The sequence below is a fragment of the Triturus cristatus genome, chromosome 3_1 (assembly GCF_964204655.1).
Source record: "Triturus cristatus chromosome 3_1, aTriCri1.1, whole genome shotgun sequence".
Classification (NCBI taxonomy): Eukaryota; Metazoa; Chordata; class Amphibia; order Caudata; family Salamandridae; genus Triturus; species Triturus cristatus.
Genome location: NC_140583.1, coordinates 482,225,581 through 482,251,639, shown reverse-complemented (window position 1 = coordinate 482,251,639; position 26,059 = coordinate 482,225,581). Strand labels below are relative to the sequence as shown.

Here is a 26,059-nt window from a genome sequence, read left to right as displayed (position 1 = left end):
GGAGTGGGTGTAGCAGCAGCCAAGTCCATGCTGGAGGGCACGTTACGAAAAGCAGAGTTTTTTCGGAGGCGGTGTTGCAGTTTCTGTACTTGAAGGATGACAAGTACTCGAGGTCTGTTCTGTAGGGTGTGCGTGACCTGCACGATGAATGTCAGAGTGGCTCCTTGTTGTCTTTCCAGTGGTGTGTTCCCCGAGTGGAGCTGCCAGAGAGCGCAAGACCTTGCAGGGGGTGTCACAGGAAGGATGGGTATCACGATCCCTGAAGTAAAGAGTTCGCTTGTACAAGAGAGGATGTTAAAGTCACAGTCTAGGTGTCATGTAGGTGGACATGAACAGGATTGAGAACCTATGTAACATTTTTCACGGGGTGTGCTGTTCCTTCTAGAGGTGGTTTCCACAGGGCCTAGTAACTCTGTGAACATTTGTCACATGATGGGGACTATTATTGTGGTGGAGGGTTTTTTCAAATGGGAAAGGATGCAAATATTACAGTCGTGACGCCTTAGTGGGCTCAGTACATGGACACGAGTGTGCTATCCGATGCTATAGCACGTGTTCACAGGCTTGCATAACAAATTGCAACTGGTATGCTCTGCAGGTGTTCTACAGGTCTTTGCATCGTTAAGGGACAGAGCACAGCAGAGATCACTGTACTGAAGGGATGGAGTGTTGTCGGTATAGAGTATTGTCATTAGATTGTACAGCGTGACCCACTGTACTAATTGGATAGGTTAGAACAGTGTTATTGTAAACATCGGTTCTCGGCAGGACCGAGTTAATGCAGAAGGTCCTAACAATCCTGTTAGGAGAGGTTGCTGTAGTGTCTTGAGCTCGAGAGGTATGAATTCAACAGAACTTGATCAGAATCCTGGTTAGAGGGATTCAACAGATCTGAGGATCCCAGCAGGAATGCATGCAAAGGGTCATAGGTTGTTGGTAGGACAAGGTTGAACCCAGCTTAGAGCCCAATGAGATGGTGATACAACCAGGCATAAGGGCCATTCCATATGGGGTGAAAACGAGCATACAGCTTTGACAAGAAGAGGTCCAGTGTTTTCTTTCTAGAGAAGATGGAGCACTATGTCTCTGTGGTTGATATTAGGGTGTTGCAGTGGAACTTACTTAGAACTGAGTGCTGAAAAACAGTTCAGTGTTACTGAGGTTGCTAGAATGCCCAAAGTACGAGAAACGTGAGGTGCAGGAAGATCTTCACTTGTGGGGTGCAATGGGGCCATACTTCATGATGCACAACCAAGCCAGTGATTCCGTAAGAGGGTTTGGGTTCGAAATGAATGGGAAGAGATTAGTGTTATGCAGAGTGGCTGTTCATGGGTCTTTAGTTCCAAGCAAAAGGGCCTTTATTATGATACAGAACCCCCTCATTATTAAACAGACTTCACTGTCTTTTACACTATGAAGAGGATGGAGCTGGTTTCTATTCCCCATTCATCAAGGAGGATATATAGGGCACCATTTTATTGTGGTAAGGGTTGTTGCAAGCATTAGGATTCTGAGACAGGATAAAATGGCAGGACACTATTGTCAGTGTGGCAATGGAAAAGCAACAATGCATGAAGTTTTATCTAGTCGTGCATGTCTCTAACTGGGCCTTGGTTTCTGGCCAGTGATGGTAATGCTTTGGCTCAGGGCCTTTGCAGTTTCAGTGACTGGGTTTAGGGTCCTAGCTGAATGAGCTGTAACAGGGTGTAGAGTTCTGGAAAGCAGACCTGTGAAGGTGGATATTGCCTAAGTATTGCACACTGCCCCATAGAGTGATATTACACTGTTTTGTGTTTCCAATTATATAGCCCTTCATACCAGTGACCAACTGCCAAAATGAATTAGCGGATAGGTAGCACTCTTCCTGACAGGAAGTGTATGATTGAAAGTTTAAAGTTGGAGTCAATTAGGGAATTGTAAGCGCGCTACTCACCTGTGAGGATCTCAAGGAGGTGAGGGGGGCGGGGAGGTCTGCAGATCTGACTCGGGTAGGTCGCTCTCCCACGCCACACAGCACCACCTGTGTGACCGTGTCCCCCTGCTCTGCTCGGCTTAGACCCCTCAGCCTGAGTTACGTGCCTCTGCTATTGACTTTGCCGTTTTCTGTTGGTCTGTTTTGTGCCTGTGTTTGTGCCTCTGCTTCACATTGCTGATTCTGTTGTTCTGTTTTTTGCCTGATTTTGTTCTTCTTTCCCCGTGCTCGCGCCCGTTTTCCTGCCGCTGCGTCCCTGCTCCCCTGCTTGCCCATTTGTTTCCCGCTCCCGTCTCCTAGCTGCTCCTCCCTCCCACCCCTCCTCATAATGGCAGCCGCACGCAGCGGGCGCTCCGCTGGAGCGCCTAAGGCAAGCCCGTCTGCGCCTGGACCGCGCCCAGCGCCAGAGCCCTTGGCCCCTGCGACTGCCAAACCGACCGCCGCCACTACACTGCCAGCAGCCTCCACACCGGATGACCGCATACTTGCTTCCTGGCTGCCCCAAAGCACACAAAGGACCCTTCTCCTGCCTGAGCTGCAGCTTCACCAGCCTCCGAGCCGCCAAACCGCCCACCGTGACAGAACGCAACCACCTCAGATGCATACTACTGAACACCCGCTCCGCACGCAAACATGCCATCAAACTCTGGGACCTGCTCGACACACCCTCCCCTTTTTGTTGCCTTCCCGACAGAGACCTGGATGAACGCCTCCTCGGCACCAGACATCGCCATAGCCATCCCGGACAGCTACAAGATCACCCGCAGGGACCGTACCAATGGAGTAGGAGGTGGAATCGCCATCGTCCACAAGAACACTCTCAGGGTCTCGACCAGCACCGATGACACCCTCAACACTGCCGTACACCTGCACTTTCAGATCCACACCGACCCCAACACCACCCTCAGAGGAACTCTCGTCTACAGACCCCTCAGTCCAGCGACTCCATCGCCAACTTCGTCAGCACGCATGCCCTTGTCTCCACAGACTACATCCTCCTCGGAGACCTGAACTTCCACCTCGAGAACAACAACGACACCAACTCCACCACCCTGATTGACAACCTCGCCAAACTCTGACTCAGACAGCTTGTCACAACGCCCACCCACTCCGCCGGCCACACGCTTGACCCCATCTAATCCGCAAGCTCCCACGTCACCTTCAACCACACCACCGAACTCCACTGGACCGACCAGCGCTGCATCCACTTCACCTTCCAGAAACCTGCCACGCACCACCGCACTCAACATATCCCCTGCCACAGCTGACCCCTCCGACTCCGACACCGCCGCCCGCAACCTCAGGTGATGGATCGACGACTGCGCCAACACTCTCGCCCCGATCAAGAAACCCTCCAACAGACGCACTAACAAGAAAGCCAGCTGTTACACCACGGACTTCCAGGCCTCCAAGCAAACCTGCCGAAAACTAGAGAAGAAATGGCACTGCGAACCGACACTGGACAGCTACGCAGCCCACAATAGCGCCATCCGCAGACACCATCACCTCATCCGTTCCGCCAAAAGGGCCTCCTTCAAGGACCGCCTCGACAACAACGTGCACAGCAGAATGAGTTCTTTAACATCGTGAAGGAACTCTCCAACCCCAGCTCCAACACCAATGACATCCCACCATCGCAAGACCTGTGCGACTCCCTTGCCTCCTTCTTCCACCACAAGATCGCAGACTTCCACGATCGCTTCAGCAACCGGGCTGCCCCGACAGCCACCGACAACTCAGACCCCACGGCCACCACCCACATCGATCCCCTGCTCGCCTGGACCGATATCAACGACGACGACACCATCAAAATCATGAACATCATACATGCCGGCTCTCCGTCAGACCCATGCCCACACCACATCTTCAACAAAGCTAGCGCCACCATCGCACCCCATCTCTGCAAGGCCATCAACATCTCCTTCGAGACCGCGACCTTCCCGGAGAGCTGGAAGCACGCCGAGATCAACGCCTTACTCAAGAAACTCAAGGCGGATCCGAAGGACCCCAAGAACTTCCGACCCATCTCCCTGCTCCCGTTCCCAGTGAAGGTCATCGAGAAGACCGTCAACAGACCACTGACCCGCTACCTCGAGGAGAACAACATCCTGGACATGTCCCAGTCCGGGTTCCGCAGCAACCACAGTACCGAAACTGCCCTCACCGCTGCCACCGATGACATCAGGGCCCTGCTGGACAACGGCGAAACCGCGGCCCTCATCCTCCTGGACCTATCAGCCGCCTTCAACACTGCCTGTCACCGCACCCTACGCACACGCCTCCACAACGCAGGGATCCGAGACAAGGCTCTGGAATGGACCACCTCCTTCCTCTCCGGCAGAACCCAAACCATCCGCCTCCCCCTTTCCGGTCCGCAGCCACAGAGATCTGCGGCGTACCCCAAGGATCATCCCTCAGCCCGACATTGTTCAATATCTACATGACACCGCTCGCCCACGTTGCCCGACTGCACGACCTCAACATCATCTCCTATGCCAATGACACCCAGCTGATCCTCTCCCTCACCAAGGACCCCCTCACCGCCAAAACCAACCTCCATGAAGGCTGTCACCGAGTGTATGAAGAACAACAGTCTGAAGCTGAACTCGGACAAAACAGAGGTCCTCATCCTTGGCTCCACCCCCTCAGCCTGGGACGACTCCTGGTGGCCGACCGCACTGGAAGAAACACTGACACCCACCAACAGCGCACGCAACCTGGGGTTCACCCTCGACTCAACACTCTCTATGACCAAGCAAGTCCACGCCGTCTCATCTTCCTGCTTCAACACCCTCCGCATGCTTCGCAAGATCTACAGGTGGATCCCCACCGGAACAAGAAGAACGGTCACCCAGGCCCTCGTCAGCAGCAGGCTGGACTACGGAAACGCCCTCTATGCAGGAGCCTCGGACAAACTCCTGAAACAACTTAATCGCATACAGAGCGCCTCCGCACGCCTGATCCTCGACATCCCTCGCCACAGCCACATCACACCCCACCTGAGAGACCTGCACTGGCTTCCCTTCAACAAGAGAATCACCTTCAAGCTCCTCACCCTCACCCACGCTCACAAGGCACTCCACAACACCGGTCTGGCATACCTCAACAGTCGACTCACCTTCTACACCCCGAACCGCCAGCTCCGCTCTGCCGGCCTCGCCCTCGCCACCGTCCCCCGCATCTGAAGAGCGACCACCGGCAGCAGAGCGTTCTCCCACGTCGCCGCCAAGACCTGGAACACCCTCCCCATCCTCCTACGGCAGACCCAGGACCTACTAACCTTCAGTAGGCTTCTCAAGACCTGGCTATTTGAGCAGTAGCAACACCCCCCCCCCCCCCCCCCAAGCACCTTGAGACCCTCACAGGTGAGTAGTGCGCTTTACAAATGCTCTGATTCATCGATTTAGCTGAAGAACCAGGTCTTGAGGGTCTTCCTGAAGGTGTTCAGTGAGGGGGCGCATCTGATGGCTGCCGGTAGCTCGTTCCAGGTCTTGGCTGCAATGTGAGAGAAAGATCTTCTGCCTGCTCTGTGGATGTGTGAGGTTTGAAAATCGGAGGTTTCTTTTGGGTACGTGGAAGTTGAGTCTGTCGTTGAGGTATTTGGGTCCGTTGTGTAGGCATTTGTAGGTGTGAGTGAGGATTTTGAAAGTGACTCCTTTCTCCATAGGGAGCCAGTGGAGACTTCGTAGGTGTTGGCTGATGTGTTCGTGCCGGGGGATGCCGAGGGCGAGTCTGGTGGCGGTGTTCTGTGTTGTCTGGAGTTTGCGGAGTAGGGACTTGTTGATGCCGGCGTAGAGTGAATTTCCGTAGTCCAGTCTGCTGGTGATGAGTGCATGGGTGACTGTCTTCCTTGACTCAGGGGGATCCACTTGAAGGTCTTGCGGAGGGTGTTGAAGCAGCTGGAGGTGACTGCGTTGACCTGTCGGTTCATGGTGAGTGATGAGTCGAGTACGATGCCGAGGTTCTTGGCGTGGTCTGAGGGGGTAGGTGGGCTTCCAAGGGCGGTCGGCGACCAGGTGCTGTCCCATGCAGAAGCGGTGGTACAGAGGACAAGGACTTCTGTCTTCTCGGCGTTGAGCTTCAAGCAGCTGTTGGTCATCCAGACTGTGACGTCTTGCATTCCTTTCTGGAAGTTGAGTTTGGCAGTGGTGGGGTCTTTGGTGAGGGAGAGGATAGCTGGGTGTCGGCATAGGATACAATGTTGAGGCCGTGTTGTCGGACTATGGCTGCAAAGGGGGGCCATGTAGATGTTGAGGGTGGGGCTCAGGGTTGAACCCTGTGGGACTCCGCAGGTGATTTTGGTGGGGTCGGAGAGGAAGGGTGGGAGTCTGATCCTTTGGCTTCTTCCGGTGAGTAATGATCGGATACAGTCCAGGGCTGTTCCTATGCCTGCATCGCGTAGTCTGGCGACTAGTGTGCGGTGGGAGACAGTGTCGAAGTCCACTGATAGGTCGAGTAGGATGAGGGCTGCGGAGTGGCTTTGGTCCAGGAGGGTGTGGATGCCGTCTGTGGTGGCGAGTAGGGTGGTCTATGTGCTGTGGTTGCTTCGGAATCCGGATTGGGATGGGTCGAGGACAACGTTCTCTTCCATGAATCGTGTCAGTTTCCTGTTGACTGTTTTCTCTGCATCTTTGGCTGCGAAGGAGAGGAGCGAGATGGGCCGATAGTTCTTGAGGCCGGTAAGGTCAGCTGTGAGCTTCTTGAGCAGGGGTCTGACTTCTGTGTGCTTCCAGTCATCTGGGAAGGTGCCTGTTTTGCAGGTGGTGTTGATGGTGCGTTGTAGTTCAGGTGCGATGGCGGCCGCGGCTCTGTGGTAGATGTGAGTGGGCAGGGGTTGGTGGGGGCCCCCGAGTGGATGCTTTTCATGGTCGAGGCAGTGTCTTCAGCCGTGATCGGTGTCCAGTTGGAGATGGTGGGCTGGCTTGTGTTTCTGGGGGGCCGTCTGTGGCGCCTGATGGATGGTCGATGAAGTTGTCGTAGAGGTTTTAGGTGTCGCCTTGCTATCGCGTAAGCGATCGCAAAGCGAGACTATTGTAAGGGGCTTTTAAAAGTGCTCCCAAAAAGCGGATTGCATGGCTAGCACGCGCACAATCACGCGCATCGTGCCGCCATGCAATCCGTTTGGCAGCGCACTTCAAAGGGTCCGCTCCCCCGCCTGGAATGCGCTCCCCCCGCCAAGCGCGTGCACCATGCTCTGCCGGGCTTGTTCTCCTCGTCACTTCTGTCGTGCTGAACGCTTCCCGTGCAGGGGTTTCATTTTGGAATATTGTTAGAAACGCATTTTCGGCCCCTTGTTGTAATGGTATACTTTGTGATTCCTCGGGCAAGAGCTGACCAGGGTCCCCAGCGCCTTGCAAGCTCGGCGAGGTGTTACTAATCAGAATCGTACACGGACGGGATTTCTGTTTCATTTCTCGTCTTCCTGCTTTTGTTTAGCGGTTCCATCTCTGTTCCACGTAAGGCAAAGCACTATTTGCAGGGACGTGAAAACTGTCCTTGTTTACACGTGCATACCAGGGCTTTGATGCTGTGTTTGTACAGCTGGAACCAGGCGCCTGACACAAGGGAGCCTGCAGACATAATCAGTGGCCTTGTACCACCCTCGTTGATTTCGTGAACACGTCTGCTTTGACATAATAAAATACGTGCTGGATTAAATCACTGTAGTTGCATCTTAGGATAATTGATTTAGAAAGAATACAAACATAAAAACAAAATCCACAGAAACAAATTTTGTCTAACCTCATAACCAAGGCAATGTTTGGCGAAATCTGTTTACGGTGAATTTACAATATCACATAACCGTTTAAAGCTTATGATATTTTCAGTGGGTTTCAACTCTTTCACTGTATCACTACCCTGTTTACGTGCACGGACTAATTATGAATGTTTCATGCCTTATCTCTGTTAATACCCCAGTTCGCAATCATGGACAGGAGACCAAGGTACATAACGAGGGAAAGGGTACTTAGGGGCGTTCCTTTTATTGGTGCCTGTAAGTCTTGTCACTGCGCTTTAATGTCTCACAGTAGTGCGTTTTAATTGGTCAGCGTGATTTAGCGTGTCGTTGTGCGTTCTGTCGCTCAGATTGAGTGTGCACTGTACAGTGCCCCCGGACTCAAGCAAGGCCAGACTAGAGTGCTCCTGTATCTGTAGGCACTCTACGGTCCCCCCGGGGTACAATCCGGCATCCATTCCAGTGCTCTTTTTTCACATTAGTGGTGAATAAAATCTTGCACCTGATTGGTACCTGCGTTGCCACATGACCAGTATTATTGTCCGCACAGCACACATGGTGGTGCTGAGCCTCAGCTCTGGCTCCCTCACCAGCTTGTTTACCTTTCCATGCTTGTAAGGTAATTATTCATAATAGTGTTCAGAAACAATGTTTAACATTCTTATACTGGATACATCGACGGTTCAGAAATGTGTTGTTTTAATGAGCACTGCACTGGGTCTGGCACACACACTGCTCTCGTGCAAGCAGTCGCACTTTACTTAACCCCTTGGTTGCGCCCAGCCCTTGGGGTGTGTGCTAGGTCATCCTTTGAGTTGTGGGTGCAGAGTGGCTCACTACCCCGTTGTCATCATAAGGCTTACTTTAGATCGAAACTTGTTTATTGACTGGCTTTTTTTATTAATGCTACTCCCAGGCATTGTGCTGAGTTGGGCAATTCATACAGTTGGGTCGATGCTAGATGTAGGTTTCTGATTCATGTTCAAGGACATTTTTTTGTGTACTCCATCATCAAAGTTGAAAGACGTAGTTTGATAGCATGCTTGTGGTCCACAGCACTGAACTGCTGCTCCCGGGGGACTGTGTGAATGTTGGCGTAATTGCATTTGTCTGCACAAGTGGGTGTGTCAATCAGTATGTTGTGTGTGAGTGGGAGTGGTAATGCTAGTGTCTGTGTTCTAGCACAGCATGGGCAGTCCCCCTGTGGCTGCCAGCGTGACCTGAGCAGTGGCATCCCTGCACACATATAAGATCTGCTGCTTTGCATTTTGATGCACACCTGAGGCATGACTGGGCCCAAAATATTGTACTGAGGGTGGTATGATTGACATGCAGTAGACACCTATTATATGATGACTCTAACCTATGACACAGTGCAGTCTCTGACATTATTGAGGTAAATCATTCTATATTGTGGGCCTCCTTGGAATTCCAATGCTACCCATGGCATAGTGCTGGCAATTCATTTTATATTCTAGTCATTCTTGGCACAATGGTGTTTGGCTTTGGTGTAATGATGTCCACCTTTCTCACACTAAGAATCATTGGCATACCCCTGGCAAAAATACGCTTCATAATTGGCATTTTGTGGGCATCCTTGATACTATGGTGCTTATCCATGGCATAATTCTGACCATCCTTAGCATACTGTGGACATTTTTGGCATTATGGAGCCCATGCATGGGTCATTGGGGTCTCTTATGCGGGAAATCGTTGGTATAATAAGATGCTAATGTTTGGAACCAATGGTGTCATTTACAACGTGGTTTATGCTGGACATTCACTTTAAACCAGACCATGTCCCACATTTTACAATGCCAGTTGTCATTTACAATGGCAATAGCTTTAACTCTTGTAAATGCGAGACCTATTGCATTGCAAATGCTTGTTTGATCTTGAGGTGGAAATAGGTTCCAAGCTTGTCGCAGAGGTCTTGGGATGGGGTGATGTCTGTGGCTTCGCTGCGTGGGTTGGTGAATTATTCTTGAATGACACTGAAAAGTTCCTTGGAGTTGGCCAGGATTTTGTTGTGGATGAAGTTCCTCTTGGTGGCTCTGATCTGGTTGTGGTAGTCCGTCATGGCGTCCTTGTAGGTGGTGTGGTTTTCGGTTGTCTTGGTGTTTCTCCAGTTCTTCTCCAGGCATCTGCAGGTGCGTCTGGCTTCTTGGAGAGCGGTAATGAACCAGGCGGCTTTCCTGGGGCTTGTCTGTCGGGGTTGCGTAGCGGGGCGAGCTTGTCTGCGCAGTTGGAGATCCAGGTGTGGAGTTCTCTGGCAGCGTCGTTTGTGTCGGGTGCCCAGGTGTGGTTATCTCGGGTGAGGGTGGAGTTAAGTTGCTTGTCGGTAACCTTGCTCCAGTTGCTTCGTGGTGGGCGTGTGGCTGGTTTGGGTGCCTTGGGTTTGTTGATGGCAAAGTGTATGCAGTGGTGGTCGGTCCATGGCGGCTGCGTTGTGTGGCTGAATTGGATGCTGTTTCCTGCAGCGAAGATGGGGGCGAGGGTGTGTCCTGCTCTGTGGGTTGGTGTGTTGACGAGTTGTTTAAGTCCGATGCTGGCGAGGTTGTCACGAAGGATAGTGGAGTTGGGGTCACTGGGGTTGTCGAGGTGAAAGTTCAGGTCTCCAATGAGTATGTAGTTTGTTGAGGTGATGGCGTGGGGTGCGATGATGTCGGTGATGGTGGTAGCGAAGGGTGTTCGGGGGCTGGGGGGTCTGTAGAGTGTGGCTTTGGGGGTGGTCTCGATCTGGAAGTACAGGTGTTCGGCGGAGGGGAAGGTTTCGCTGGAGGTGGTGAGGCGGGGTGTGCTCTTGTGGGCGATGGCGAGGCCCCTCCTGGGTGGTTGGGGTGGTCTTTCCTCTGGATCTTGTATCTGTCTGGGATGGTGGTGTTGATGTCGTAGGGCGGAGGATGCGTTGGTCCAGGTCTCTGTGAAGAAGGCGATGTCTGGCGAGAGAGAATTGAGTAGGTTCTAGATTTCCATGGTGTGTTTGTGTACGGAGCGTATGTTGAGGATGATGCATTTTAGGGTGTCACCGGTGCTGGCGTCGGTGGTGTTGGAGGCTGGTGTGGCGGTGAGGGTCTGGCGGCAGTGGAGGCAGGAGAACTGGCTGTGGGTCGTGTTCAGCGAGGCCTGTTGGCATTCTCTAAGTCTTCCAGGATTGAGTGCGAGGGGGCTGGTGGTGTCGTAGCGATGGGTAGTGGGAGGTCCAGGGTTCCTGGCGCTGGCCATGGACGGGCGCAGACGGGCTTGCCTTTGGCGCGCCGGCGGCGCGACCACGCAGCGGCCGCCATTAAGTAGGGAAGGTGGGAGGGAGGAGAGGCTGGGAGGCAGGAGCGGGGGAATTCCAGGGGGAGGGGATTCCCGGGGGGAATTCCAGGGGGCAGGGGCAGCGGCGAAAGGCGAAAGGAACAGGCAGGCACGAGAAAATAAAAACAGTGGTGGAATTAAGAGCAAGACACAGATGTGCACAATAACAGTTGAACAACAGGGAAAAATTAAGAAAGAAAAAAAACTGGTTATGACTCGTGGGATACGTATATAAAAGGCCCTGTTAATTATATTTAGGTAGAGGCAGGCAGCACCCCTACATGAGCATCAGAAACATGATGCTCAAACCAGAAGTGAATTCTAATACATCATAAGTAGTGTCTGAGTCCCAGCAAATAGTGCCGGAGAGCAGGATGAATTTCAATGAACCTCAGAGTTTTCCAGAGGTTATAACAGTGGACCACAGATAGTTTTGTCCTTTTTGATGGTCTATTAAGGATATAGAACCCCACAAGGTATATGAAGGTTGTAACCGCATGCATTGCCCCCACGTGTCTTGCTTAGGTAAGGGCAAAGTAGATAGCAAAGTTTCAGACATCTTGTTTTGGAGGGGCTACGGGAGTGGGTGGTACATGTTGCAGAATTCTGCAGTAAGAGAGTTTTATTTATGTCCAGTGTCGTTCAAGGTATATTGGGTTGCGAAGAATGGAATCCCACCAAACATAGGAGAGGCAATGGCTGGAACAGCAGACTTTCTAGTAGCTAGGGAGCGTTTTGTAACAGGATGGTACAACATTATCCACTGAGTGTGGGACAGCAATTTGGAGAGCATGTGGCCTACTTGACTGATGTGCTGGGCTGGGGATTAAATAGGTCATGGGTATTAAGTATTGAATTGGACAGATCCAAATCCTCCTCGCACATGGTGATTAAATAGATAAATGGCAATTTCTGTATATGCTTGTAAGCATTCTTTCTATGGTGTATAAAGGACTGAGCTATTGGAAGTTTTTTTGACCGGAAATCCAGTGAGTATGCAATGTTAGACTTGCAAGACATTACACTCTCCAGATGGGCAAGGGTCTTACCCATGCATAAGGGTTCTATGCCGACCCCTGTGTGATATAGTAAAATCGCAAGTGCTCTCTGAATATGAAACTGAAAAGACTGTTAATCATTGTTGACATTTGGTTGCTCTTTTGTACACCTATAAGTCGTTACACTGACCATTGCAACATTTTACACCACTTACACCACCTGTCTGTTGTGAATATGCTTTTGAGAATGTCTCAATAAACTGATATCTATCCTTTTCCTTCCTTGGGATTTCTTGCTATTGTTTGATCTGTTTGATGTTAAAGATCGTTTTGCTGCTGGATGTGTTGCTATGTATAGATCGCAGGTTATGTTGGCTCAGTACTACATAAATTTACTCCTGAAGGAAACAATACTGTTGATCGCAGATAGCCAGTGCCATCATGGAATACAATGTCGTCCTTTATGTATGCTTACTGATTTGAGGCGTGTGCTTATTTTCTATTATATATTCATTATAAATAGATCTCTATTTCCTGCCACACAGGGGACCAGAATTTTTAATGTGCTTTTATAGGTCGAGTTTACTAGACAATGTATACAATGTCTGATGCGAGGCATATTGTGGCTTACCAAGAAAATAGAGGGGCATAGAGCTCACCCATTGCTCATCATAGTTTGACTTTCCTTGTCTATCTTATTTCCCTGTTTATTGGCGTCCCAGCTTTTCATTCTCCTGTTTGTCCCTTCCATGGCCCATTGCCTTTTTACAGTCTTTTTGATTGGCTGGCATCACATGTTCCACTGCTTACGTTTTAAGCACTACTTTTTTCTTTTGTGTAAAGCACTCCATTAGAGTTTGTGCATTTCCTAGCCGTCTCCCGCACGTGCATCTCTTCACGTGCACTCCATGTAGCTCTCTTTGCCAAACTACTTCTCAGCATTCTCCTCCTCCTGAGCTCGCCCATGTGTTTTTTCCCATTGCTTCCCCCTACCCACGCCCCCTGTGTTGCTTTCCCCTAACCTCTATGGTGCTTTCTGTCCTACTCTCCCCCCATTGCTTTCGCATCGCCTCTAGCACTCCCCAACTGTTGCTTGAATGTTCTCTCCCACTCTCCTGTGTTCCTTTGCTGTTGCTGCCACACCTTCCCCCGTGTAGCTACGCTATCCCCCGCCCTCCATGTTGCTTCCTCTTTGCTGGGTGCTTTGAAAAAAATACTTTTGCACATTTATTTTCTCATTAGTAACTGACACAATTCGGATCAGTTACTAAAAAGAACAAGCATTGAAAATGCAATAGGTCTCGCCTTTGATTAAGTTAAAACCATTTGCTTTGCTAATGGTATTATATTGCAAAGCAAATGGCTTTAACTTAATAAAAGGCGAGACCTATTGCATTTTTAATGCTTGTTTAACAATGGGGCCAGGCAAATGTGTGGTCTAGTTTTTCACATCAGAAGCCATGGTGCCCATCGGCGTGATCCCAAACAGACGTGGCAGACCCGCCCCCTCGCCTAGTGCCACAGACCGGCTCCACAGCCCCCACCCTTTCTCCATCCCTCCTCCGCCCACCAGCACACAATAGCGACTCACATGGGGGCCCCGGGGAGGGCTGCGTTGTCTGCCGTGGATCAGTTGGGGCAGGGTGCTCGCCATGCCGGGTAGTCCGTGGTTTGCCGCAGCGTACCTAGGAATTGGGATACAGAGTGCGAAGAAGCATGGGTGCAGATCCGCCGCTGGAAAGACAAAGAACTTCCACCCAGAGAATTCACATAGCTCGGAGGACCTCTCGCGAGAAAAGAGACGCGCAATCCGGGGATGTTTACGAAAGCGGACTTAGCAGCAGCTAAAATAAGACCACTTCTAATGCGGAACTTTGAATTGTGACATGGGAAGGAAAACGCCACATGCAGAAGCATAACTTTTTAGCTAAAATAAAACAAGGCTCGTGTGTGCGACGCGGTCCTTCGCAATTTACACTTTTCTCTTTTAGAGCCGTCCCAGTTGGTCTGGCTTGCCTGACTTCCTTTTGTGCTAAAAGGTTTCTTATCTTTAAGGGGCCATGTGTTTGGCCCCATAAAGATAAAAAAAACTTTTACGCAGCAGTAAGGCCAGGCAGCCAGTCCAACTGGGACGACTCTAAAAGAGACAAGTGTATGTCACTAGACGCTCTTTTCCAATGGCTGGCCACCGTTTAGCATAAACGGTGACGCCAGCCAATGGAAAAGAGGGGTGGGGCTTAAAGCCCACTAGAGAAATCTGCCCTAACTCATTAAATCTCGCCAGCGAGACTGCGCAGTCTACGCCAGGCGAGACCTAAAAAAGACACCTAGAGTATTTATTTATGTTTTGCAGAGCAGTAAACCTTCATTAATGGCAGACAGAATTGTACAAAATTCACAATTTGAGAGATATATATTTTAATTTTTGCGTGAACAAGGAAAGAAAACATGTATGCATCTCATGCACAATTGACATCAATATCGCAAGTAAATATCCAGGTTACATTTCCATTAGCATATATACAGGCACATCAAAGATAAATAATCAACTATCAATATGTATTCCCGCTCTTAGTAGCCTGTCACATGCATTGTCTGCGGATTGAGGGAATGGTTCAGAACAAGCACCCTCTAGTATCTGAGCTGTGAAGCGATGGCGTAGTGATGTTGTGCGAGCGAAGTAGGTTCTATAGGGTTCCCAAAATTCCAGTGGTCGTGCCCTAGGATGTACCAGGTTTCTGCATTCCTCAATTCTTTTGTGGCAATAGGCAATGTCTTTTAACCATGCAGTCTCAGTGGAGGCCTTTGGTGACATTCATTGTATTGCCACCTGGCGTTTGGCTAGCAGTAGGGCCATTTACATGAATCGACAGATTGACTTGCGTAAGTATTTAGTAAGCCCTAGTATGGCCAATTCTGTTGTGAGGTCCAATGGGACCTTTGTCACTTTGCCATTGGATTCAAGCTAGCCCCGCTGATATGGTGTGTTACCCCAAAACCGGTCCCATGATGCTTGTTTCCAGTCCAGAAGACCTGCCTTGGCAGTTCAGGCTGGACTATTCCCATGTGGAACAGGATCAAGACTGATTTGCATATGGCTGGGTCTGAACTGTGGTGGCGAAGTGAGCAAAAGAACGATGATGGATTTAACCTGTATCCAATAGTGACTGGGGATGAGTGTTTGAAAAATGTTGGTGCTCCGTCTATCATCTCATTGTGTTTGCTTTGTAATGATGCAGCTGTTCCTGAAGAGGATAAGGGCCGTTAAGAGGAGCCAATGGAGTCCATTCAGGGTTGGGGGTGACACATTTATAAATTTCGTTGGGTCCTTAATGGGGCATGTTGATTGTGGGTAGAATGTCTTTTAAGAGCGCTATTGTGAAGTCTGTCTGGGAGGCAATGGGGTAGGGTGTCGCTTTTGCCCAGATGTAAGAAATGAGTGCAAGAATACAAGTTTTAAATTAGCTTTTGTTCCTTGCAACTATTTTGCCTGTACTTTTGGACCACAGGTCCCATGTTTCAGACTTGCATTGTAGCTGCTCATTTAGTTACTGTTTGGGACCAACTAAGAGGCATCCTGAAAAGTTTCGGATTGTGTTGACTGTTCACAAGGCACCACTATATTTTCACACCCTTTAGTGCTGTTTACGGACTTGCCTTACTAAAAATGTAATCGGGCCATGGAATGCTGGAACCTTTTCGGCCTCTTGGGGTTGACCGCACCCAACATCTAAATTTCTCTGCTTTAACTTTACAGAGAATTATTTTCAGGCGTGCTTGTTTAGTTGAAGTGGACCAAGACGCATTGTGTTGTAAAAAGAATGGCCTGGACTGAAAACATCATGTCCTTCCAACATGGATTGTGACATGGCTACTCAGAGTGCCATTGGACAAGTTTGCACTACCACACGTATTATTTGTATTGTAACACACAGTCCATTCTTTTTAGGTCTCGCCTGATCCAGCGCTTGCGCTGATCTGGCGAGATATTTTGTATACAGGCTTTTCGAAGTGCTGCCGTGGCCTAAAGCTTCAGTGCACGTGAACGTGCACACGCGCAGCGCCATGTGTCTTTCCTAGCACGCGATCGTAATCGTGATCGCGATCACTTTCACTTTCGCGCCGCCAAAGCTTGTTAAATGTAGCATCCTACTCCTGGAACAAAAAGCTATAAAAAGCAAAACAGCCTCACCCGGGTCGAGTCTGAAAGGTTAAACTAGCATAGCAGCGAGGTGGATGATAGTTACACCTGTTATTTAGAGCGCCAAGAAGCTGCAAGACTCTGGGCATGATTTAGAGCGGGGTGCACGATACTCCGTCCAAATCGTGTACGGGATATCCGTCACTTATTAGTAAAGTAGAATGCACGTGCATTAGGATATACCCGTCTGCCAATTCCATACTCTAAATCAGGCAGTCTGTCACCAAGCGCTATAAAAAAGGTGTATAAAATATTTATAGAGTTTCACGGGCACCTGCGTCATAGCTACCTGTCTTGGAGTAATAATGAGCGACTGGTTCCTTTTCATCAAACACGTTAGAAATGCTCGACGTTGTAAGCAGTGAATCTGTAAGCTTTTAGTTTTCATCGAGGAGCTGCAGTCAGCCGAGGCGCGGTCAGACCTCCAAGCAGAGGGAAAGGAGGTGCTGCCAGAAAGCGGCATCTCACCCATGGCTTTCCCAGGCTGTGGATGGTCTTAATTTCTCAAGCCTTTCCCTGGAGGGTTAATTCTGCTGAGTAAGGAAGCACGATGCTTACTGTGCATCCTGGCATTATTGGGGCATCGCTTTACTTTTGCATCGGACTGAAATACACTGCACTCTGGGTCATGGGGACGGGTGGCCACCGTGGCCTATTAGCTGAGCAGTCTGAGAACTACATTCTAATTCCTGCTTCCCCTCGAGAGCGCGTTGTGTGAGTGACCCTGAACGAATCACTCAATCAATGGGTGCGTCATTTCCTTTATCCGTTTTTATTTTGTTATGAAAACATTGTTGTTCCGTGTCAAAAAATAAGTTAAGGATGCATTTAAGAATATACTTTGGAATGTATTTGTGAGTGTGTGCAAGAGGGTATTGTTAGGGCGTTGGGAGACTGATGGAGGACACTGGGGGCCTTTGGTCTGTGCTGAAATGTATATTGCCATTGATGGGTGGCAGTCATGGGCGGTTGATGGCAAGATAGCAGGCACCAGAGGGAAAATTTAACTGTGGGGCATTAGTAAGAAATGATTGATCATTGATTCCCACTTTAAGCTTTCCTAAATATGGTCTTTGTAACTTTACGGTTGTGGGAACAGATTTGTTACCACTTTTGTGCCCGGCTTGCATCACAACAGTTGAGGTGACAAACCCAACTAAAAAATACAATCTCGACTGATCTATCATAACTAATTCTCTTAATAATATAGCTCCTCCATAATCTACGTGACAGCGTTCTGTAAGTAAATATGCACCATGGTTCAGTGATAAACTTCGCTCCCTAATGAAAGCACTGAAAAAGACAGCGAGAGTATGGAGGCAATCTAACTATCATTCTAATATAATGCACCATCAGTTATTGTGCATGCCATCAGCTGCTTCAGAAAGTGTCTGTGGAGGAAATAATGCCCCATCATATGTTATCATGTCTGTAAACATGGCACACCAATTATTGTGCCAGTTATCCTACCCCATTAGTAATTTTACATGGAACAATATCACAACAGTTACAGTGCATACAATTTTGCTCCTTTCCACTTATCTTTGCTATAAATGATGCATTACAGTACATTTAAAATATCGGTATGCTATAGAGCAGTTGGGCGGTGCGCCGCTCACTCCATACAGGGGCTGAATTTCACCCCGTGTTTCCCAGTACGCTAATGAACAAAACATATTAAAACATAAAAAACTGCAGCTAATATATATGGTATGCTATAGGGCATTTGTGCAGTGTGCCACTCTCCACATACAGGGGCTTAATATCTGCATTTCTCGTTGGTCACGTGCTTTCGCTTCACTTTTGGTTGTTATCTGCTAATGAAATTTATGGCCTTTCTAGTCGCTGCCGCCCTTGGTTAACCTAGTTGGATTTCTGAAATGGGTCACCCTATTCCAGACCCTTTGTTTTACTTTATCAGCAACCAAGCTCCGTGTCTTGTGTTGGTTCTCTTCGCCCCCGTGCCTCCTGCCAGCTGTTTCTGCTTGCTTTCCCACTGCCTGCCACCCCACCCTACCCTCTATCCTGCTTTACTACCCATCATTCATCCCTTGTTTTTCTGTGTTTTTTTTATTATTGTGAAAGCTTTTTAAAAAGCACTGATGCGCACTGCTCGGAGCTAATCGGAAAACTCTCTGGTGCTCCACACAATAAACAAGCATTTGCAATGCAATAGGTCTCGCATTTATACGAGTTTGAGCTATTGGCATTGTAAATGACAATGATTTTTATTTAAGTTTGGTTTTTTTAAAACATAAATAAAAGGCACTGTCATTTACAATGCTAATAGCTCAAACTCTCGCAAATGCGAGACCTATTGCATTGCAAATGCTTGTTTGCTTTGTATTAGTGGGTGTCTGACATCACGAGCAGAAAATGAGCAAACGTACCGATTTTAAAAACAGTGTCCGAATTGCTATCTGGATATTTAATGTTTATATTTCATTGTTATCGATTTTCAGGGTAAACGTATTTTTGGAATGGATGGATGGAAGCCGTGTGCGATTTAAGTCGTGCTACGTTGTAGCACTTCACGGTTTTTCTCTTTTCTCAGATATATGTATTTATTGTGATTGTTGGCATAAACACGATCCAGACAGTTCATAACTTAGGAGAATGTTATTGGGTCTGTCAGTTCGCTTTCCTAATAACTCTGTGCATGTTTGCTGCAGCTGTTCTTTACAGCATACGAATATAAAACTGTTTTCGCAAAGTCCTTTTTAACAAATGTCTTCCTAATTGACCCGACTAGAGTGAATGTTACCTGTTAGATTGACAAATATCCTAATTGTTTCTCACCTGTGACATGTTATTTTTTAAAATAACATTGACTCTGTAATTATGTTTAATACGATTGTTTGTTAATATTTTAATGAATTTAAGAAATATTATTTTAATGTACTAATTCTTTATATGGCAAAACAAAGTCCAATACACGATTATTATTATTCATGACACGGGGAAGGTAGGTGACTGTTGCGTCTTATTTTTAATTTACTTGTGCAGGGAATCAAAGTCCATCCATTTTCATCCCTCTGAACACTTGCTGCTGGTGCCAAGCCTTTGGAGTAACGTGCTACTCTTCCGCCGTACGTGCTCTAGCGCCTTTTCAGGGACATGAAGCACAATACAGATACAATTGGTATAAAAGTTCATTTTCACCCAGATGTCATGTCGGAGCTTGTTCTCTTACAGGGTGGCCTTTCTGTTTTTATGACACCTGTTAATAATACAGGGCCATGCATGGGATTTTTAATTAAAATCTTTTTTTTATTAAGTATTTCTGAAGCACAGAATACACAGTACAGAAGCATAAAGTACAGTTGCAAAATAAGTAAATACACAGGCAGCGCATGGGATTTTTATTGAACTGGGAAGTCTTGAAAGAATGTCTTTCGGGGTGGGGGGTGTATTATTTTGTTTTTTAATAGCAGAGAGCTAGTGTTTTCATCCCCTTGGTACACACATTGGGTTGTGATCTGCATAGCTACTGATGTTCAGACTTCCAGCAAGTGAGTCGTAGAGCTGAGGCTTAAATGAGTTTATTGTGATATTCGTAAATGCTACGTTCTCCAATATGGCCGTTTCTTTTATGAAAGTTGAATAAAAAAAATATAATTAAGCTGTATGATTTTTTTTTTTTTAATGATTTTTAATTAAATAATTACGGTCTTGCCCTCAGGCAGTTACGTTGAAAGGTAGATATTTTTAATTTGATGAGCACAACTTGTAGGTGTACAAGTCAATATAAGGCAGAGCATTGTCCGTTCACCTCCACCAATTGGAATGCTTATTACCACCCCCTCTTTTGGTTGCATTGACATATGCTAATTTACTTGTACTGCGTCTCTTACAATCAGAGGCTGTGGATAATTATATTTTTTTATTGTAGCTAAGAAACAGATTTTAAGGGGTTGGAAATGTGGGGTGACACCTTCAGAAGATAGGTGATAACAGGAACGTTATTGCAGTCTAGGTACGGGAAAAATTAATTTATAGGTTTTGAATTTGATGGTCCAATTAGATGTGAATTGGTACACCGCAAGTTGTTTTTTATTGTTTTAGTTAATAAAATCCATAACAATTCAACAGAAATAATACTGGTATATTGCAATTTATTAATATAATTTTAAAATGAGTTTATAAGATGGGACTTTCGTCGGGTTGATGAAATGGTGAGTTGGTACCAAGTTTATCCTTTACTTTTTTTAAAACATATTTTTTATTGCCATTTTTGTTTTGGTATTCATCAGGAAACAGCAGAAATCTCCATTACACATCATGTATCAACATTTCTATATATCGGGGACATTAACATTCTCACATCGTATTCTGCTTTTCTTTTTCCGTATCCCCTCCCCAGGTTGAAACGTTGATATTACTAGGATGCTTTTCAGATGTTATCTCAGTATTTGAAGCATGGCAGTTTGTGATTTACCTTAGCATTTTTTAGTATACGACTGAGAAGAAGCCAATTTCAAGCTGTGCGTGATCCCACCTATGGGGTCTTAGCATGAATCCGACTCATAATTTGCATGGAAGTATGTAGCCTTGGGGTCCTAATCTTAGCTCGTATCTGTGATGTGCGTGTTATGGGTGAACGGCGCGCATGAGTGGGCGGGGGGAACCTACAGATCGATCTTGTCTAGACTGTCGTTCAGCCGTCTCTGCATGTCGATTATATGTTTCTGCGCAATGGAAGATTTTGCATGTGAAACGGGAGCCTTGTCCTGCCGGTATTCTCCCTCATTTCCTCCCTCGCCGGGGCTCTGCCCCAGTACGTCACATCTCGCTTCCAAGTGGCAATGGCCGGCCCGGTCTCGTAGTTCCAGGTCAGTGCTATTGTCCAGCATTATATGGAGCCTGGCGGAAAATATCAGAGAGTACTGTAAGTTCTCTTTCTGCAAAGCTTTTTTCATTTCGGTGTATGAGGCCCACTTTCACTGTACTTATACTATGTAGTCGGGGAATATAGAAACCTTGCTGTTGCCAACTTGTAACACTCCGCCCATGAGTGCTTTCTGAGGTCTCTATCCTTGTATTGAAGAAGTTTCGCCACTACTGGGCGCGGTGGACGGCCCGGAACTGGGGGTCGCACAGGGACTCTGTGGGCTCTCTCGCGAATGTATAGAATGGGGTGAGGCCCTCCGCCGCCACCTCTACGCGAAGCCAGGACTGCAGGAAAGTGGCCCTCCATCTCTTCCTGCAAGCCAACTATTCGTATATTGCATCTTCTATTCCGTCCCTCTGCATCTTCTTCCCTATGCTCAATGTGTTGACTCGTTCGGTAAGTTCGGCAAAATGGCAACTCAGTTTCTGCTGGATAGGGTGGAGTTCTGTGATCGAGGCCTCTGCGGTTTTCACTGTTTCAGGCAGTTTGTGGTGTTCAGCTCTGAGCAGTCCCAACCCCACAGAGACTGCACTGATATTCCTCACAGCAAGCGACCTCTGCGATGCACCGGGGCCAGGGCCTGGGCCAGTTGCAGGTCTTCCCCCTCTTTTGGTGCTAGCCTCCGGTTTTTCTGCCGCCAGCCACTTGTCTTGAAAAAAGGCTGCATTCCCGACGACTACTCTCCTGCCACCTCCCCGGCCCAAAGCCACAGCTGGGCACCGCCCAGGTCATTCAGACCTCCCGCTAGATCGGGTCTGGGACCACAGCCCGTGTCGTGCAGGCTTCCAGCCTCTGCTCCCTCCACTGCTGGGGCTCAAGGACAGTCCAGACCCATGGGTGTCTGCTCACCTCGGGTTCTTCCACACTTCGTGGGGCCGTGTCACTCCTTCCACAGGTCTGGGAAGCAGTCGCGGCGTTCCGGGGTGTCTCAATCTCCCTGCTGAGTTCTGTTGGTCTTGCGGCTATTGGCCCAGGTTAGGAGGTCTGCAGTGCTGAGTCTGCGGTCTATTCAGCAGGGCCTTATCGACGAGCTGGGCATGCCATAGTTACTGAGTGCAGAGATAGACAACTACCTTCTTCATACAGAACAATACTTCTGTTGTTCAATGAAGAAATGCTAGTGAGGTGCTACCTTATAAACTGGTACAGGCACCTTAAGTGGTAAGATATCTTAGCTAGAGGCAGGAAGGAAGGGGATAGAGGACATAGACCCCACCGTTTTTTACAGGGAAGTTTTAGAACACCGTTACATTGTTGCTTTTTAAAATTTTCTGTTTATTAATCACTCACTTTGTCAGTGTTTTGTTTAACTTCATAATTAAAACTATACACATTATTTGCACTGTGATAGGAAAGATTTTAATAAAATCAAGTTTAAGAATATTATATATTCCTTTTTTTATTTTATTTTTTTATTTTTTTTACAAATTTTATTAAAGTTTTAAGTACATCAAGGCCTGGAGGATGTTCCATAAATGTATAAACCTCATCACAGCAGATCTCAATGATTCCAGTGCAACATAACCCCATAAAACATGCACAGAGCAACTCTCCTCAAAACCCTGGTCATTAGTGATACCCATGGCTTCATGTATCCCCCAGGTGTGGGTTTTCTTCTGGTTCTCAGAGCCATCCGAATGTATCTCCCCCTTCGAAAATTGCTTAGAGAATGCCTTGATAATCTGCCCACCACCTCCAAATTTTACAATGTTTCTGGGGACTGCCCCTTGCCTGCAAGATTGCAACCTCCATCCCCATGTACCTGTCCATGGCTGCCTTCCACTCTCCCCCTGCCCCCTGAAGGCGGGGACGCCTCCTCCCAGTGTTGGGCGATGTCGTGCTTGGGCAGTGTTAGCCCCAGTAACAAAAGATGCTGTTTGTATCAGTTTCCTTCAAACTCCTCTGTGCTATGAAGGAGGACTCGTTTGGGCTCAAGAGGGATCTCCCAAGCTAATAACCGGGCAAAGCAAGAGGTCACACTATGCCAGAAGGGCCGTCGTGCTGTATAGCTCCTAACTGTGGGTAGAAAGGTACCCTTCTCAGCATCACAGCGGAGGCATGTGGAGGAAGATATCACACCCATCCGCCATAAGCAGTGTCTGGTATGTAGGCTCTATGTAGACATTTGAATTCAATCAGACGATAGTGTGACGATATTGCGGCTCCCCGGGGTGCCGTAGGGCCTCAGTCTAGTCGTCATCATTCAGGTCCTCAATATCTCTCTCCTAGGTCGCTTCCAGTGTTGACAAAGTAGTATGGCTATGTGTTACTAAGGTCAGGTATATTTGTCGAATCTTGTGGGAGCGTAAGTTCCCCATCAACAACCTACCCTCTTATGGATTAAACTCTGGCAAGTCATCTAGACCCTGAATATAGGGAGACAAGGCATGCCTGAGTTGTAAATATTTGTAGAATTGGCTTCGATGTAGCTGGTATTCCTCTTGCAGATGTTGGAAAAACTTCAATACAGTACCTTTCGTGACGTACCCCAATGTGGACAGGCCTATGAGATCCCACTCCTGTAACCTTGACGACTCGCCCACTTTGCGCAGAACAGTCTCATGCCATAACGGGGTATCCCCAGTCAATCTACCCCGCCAGCCTATTCCTCGAACAGTCTCCCACCACAGTTTAATGACCACCCTGGATGCTGGAGGCTCCATTCCCGGACCGGCTGATCATTGCCCATCTCTCTACGGCATATGCGGGATCAGCCTGATTGCTGTACCACCACTCGTTGATATTAAGGAAGTGCAAAGCACTATACTAAAAATGTACATCTGCCGCAGCAATTCCCCCTCAAAAGGTGGATTGGACACCGGTGCACAGAGCCACTCAAATTGTGCCACCTCTCCAAAGGAAGTGATTCAGGACTATGGATGGTTTTGGAGCTTATACAGCAGTTGCAGTAAAGACACCATCTTGAAGATGGCGAACCGATCCAGCAACAACAATGGGGGTGGCTCCACGCTTTAACTTCTTCTCAGACTCGAGACAGCAAAGGACCAATGTTGTGCTGCCACGAGATAGCCGGGTCCAAAGCTGTAGACCCCCAAATATTGAATTTAGTTTGGAGGCCCATGCCAATCTCTGGACAAGGCAAACCAGGAAAATGATCAACTTTGTCGGAATTATGTAAAGCCCTGAAGTCTCTCTGCAGAATCCGTGGACCTGTCATGGAAACCTCAGCGGCCTCTCAGGATTGGTTTGTTGCTCAAATGGGTCCACCTATTGACACCCTCAATTCCGACTTGCCGTTATAGCACGGAAGATTAAGGTGGTCAATCGGGGGAAGGAAAGGAAGGGAACAGCGGGGAGGGATATCTGTGGAAAGAAAAACTTGTTTAGAAAACTTGCTTTAGGAAACAGTCTAAACATTTATTACATATACTCATAGGTCTCCTCTATCCCTTTATGCCTGTAAAGAAGAAATAACAAGATCCTGCAGTAGCCTTAAGAAGGACGATTTGAACTCCTCGAGAACTTCCAAATGGCTAAAACGTCTTCTATAGAACAGTATTTGTATCGACCCAGATTTCATTCAAAGAGTACTGTGAACAGAAACAATATTATTATACTAAGCCTAATATGTATATAACCAAAAGATGTATACGCTATCAAATCGAGCTAGTACCCACCAATGTTTGTGCAATGCCTAACATCACAAGGGAGGAAGGACAAGGCTTGGCATCAACCTCTCACTGACCCCCTGTTAGAACACGAACAAAAACACACAACATTTAACGCATCCATATGGCATATGGTTAATCACTCTGGGTAATGTTCCAAGTGGAATTAGTGGTGACAAAACATACCATCAAATTGGAAATGATGAAGTTAAATAAGTACCACCTGATATCAACGTAGTCTTAACAATTCTTTTGGCAGACATGAATTCTGGGAAATAATAAACCTTAGAATATACACGAGCCGTTAAATCAAGGTGCTAGCTCCTGACTATAAGTGTAGCTTAATTGCTTGCACAAATACAAAATGCGGCGTGTCCCATCCAATGGCCAAACAGAAAAGGAACCTGGAAGGTGGTGTCCGTGACACCCTTACTGCATCGGACACTCCAGAACTCCAACTCCTTCATCCTCGGAGTACAATCAAACAGGATTATCTGCGGCGTTTCCTCCGTGTTTGCTTGCTTTCACAGCCTTCTGGGTCACAGAGCGACGTCATTTCCTGTGCCCGCGTGCGATGCGCCGCACAGGCTTCTGTGAACTGTAGTTTCCTTCCCACGCATCGGGATTACAGCCGTGTTTTCCATCCGGCCACCCCGCCTGCAGCTCCCGATAGACTGTGGCGCACCTTTCCCAGTTCAACGCCCTTCTTTTCAGCCGGTCTGGAGTGGAGCGTTCGTTTGCGGAAGGTTTTTAACAGGCTAGAGAATGCTGGGTAGGTAAGCACAAACAGAACATCGTCCACGGATAGGGCGATTCTGTCGGATATCTTGCCAATCCAGTCAAAACCGTGCACCATGGGGTCACGCCTCACCCATGTTGCCAGGGGCTCTACAGCAAGTGCAAATTGTAGGGGGAACAGTGGACATCTCTGTCTTGTGTGCCTGCACACGGAACCGGATCAAAACCCTTGCCCGCCATGTGAACATATGCTGACAAAATCCATATATAGTAGGCGGATGTAGGCGATGAACTGTGGGCCATGGTTGAGGGCTTGAAGAAGGAAAAATAGATATACCCAGCAAATGGAGTTGAAGGCTATGTCTTTGTCCTCTAATAAGAGGGCCGCTGGTTTCCCCACGTCTGGTGCCTTGGCCAGTGCATAAGGGACACGTCTAATATTATGACGGGTGGACCGACGCTGCATAAAGCCGGCCTGATCCAGTTTAGTTGTATGTTGAAGAAGGCGATCGGCAAGTACTTTGCCTAACAGTTTAACTTCTGAATTTAATAACGAGATCGGCCGATACGAAGAGGGGTCTTAGGCAGGA

At 48.0% G+C, this 26,059-nt stretch overlaps 1 protein-coding gene across 5 annotated transcripts in view; it reads left to right on the top strand.

The window, feature by feature from the left end:
• CRTC3 (CREB regulated transcription coactivator 3) overlaps positions 1-26,059 on the top strand; it is a 1,114,890-nt gene that overhangs the window by 60,266 nt on the left and 1,028,565 nt on the right. The gene's annotated exons all lie outside the window — the stretch shown is intronic.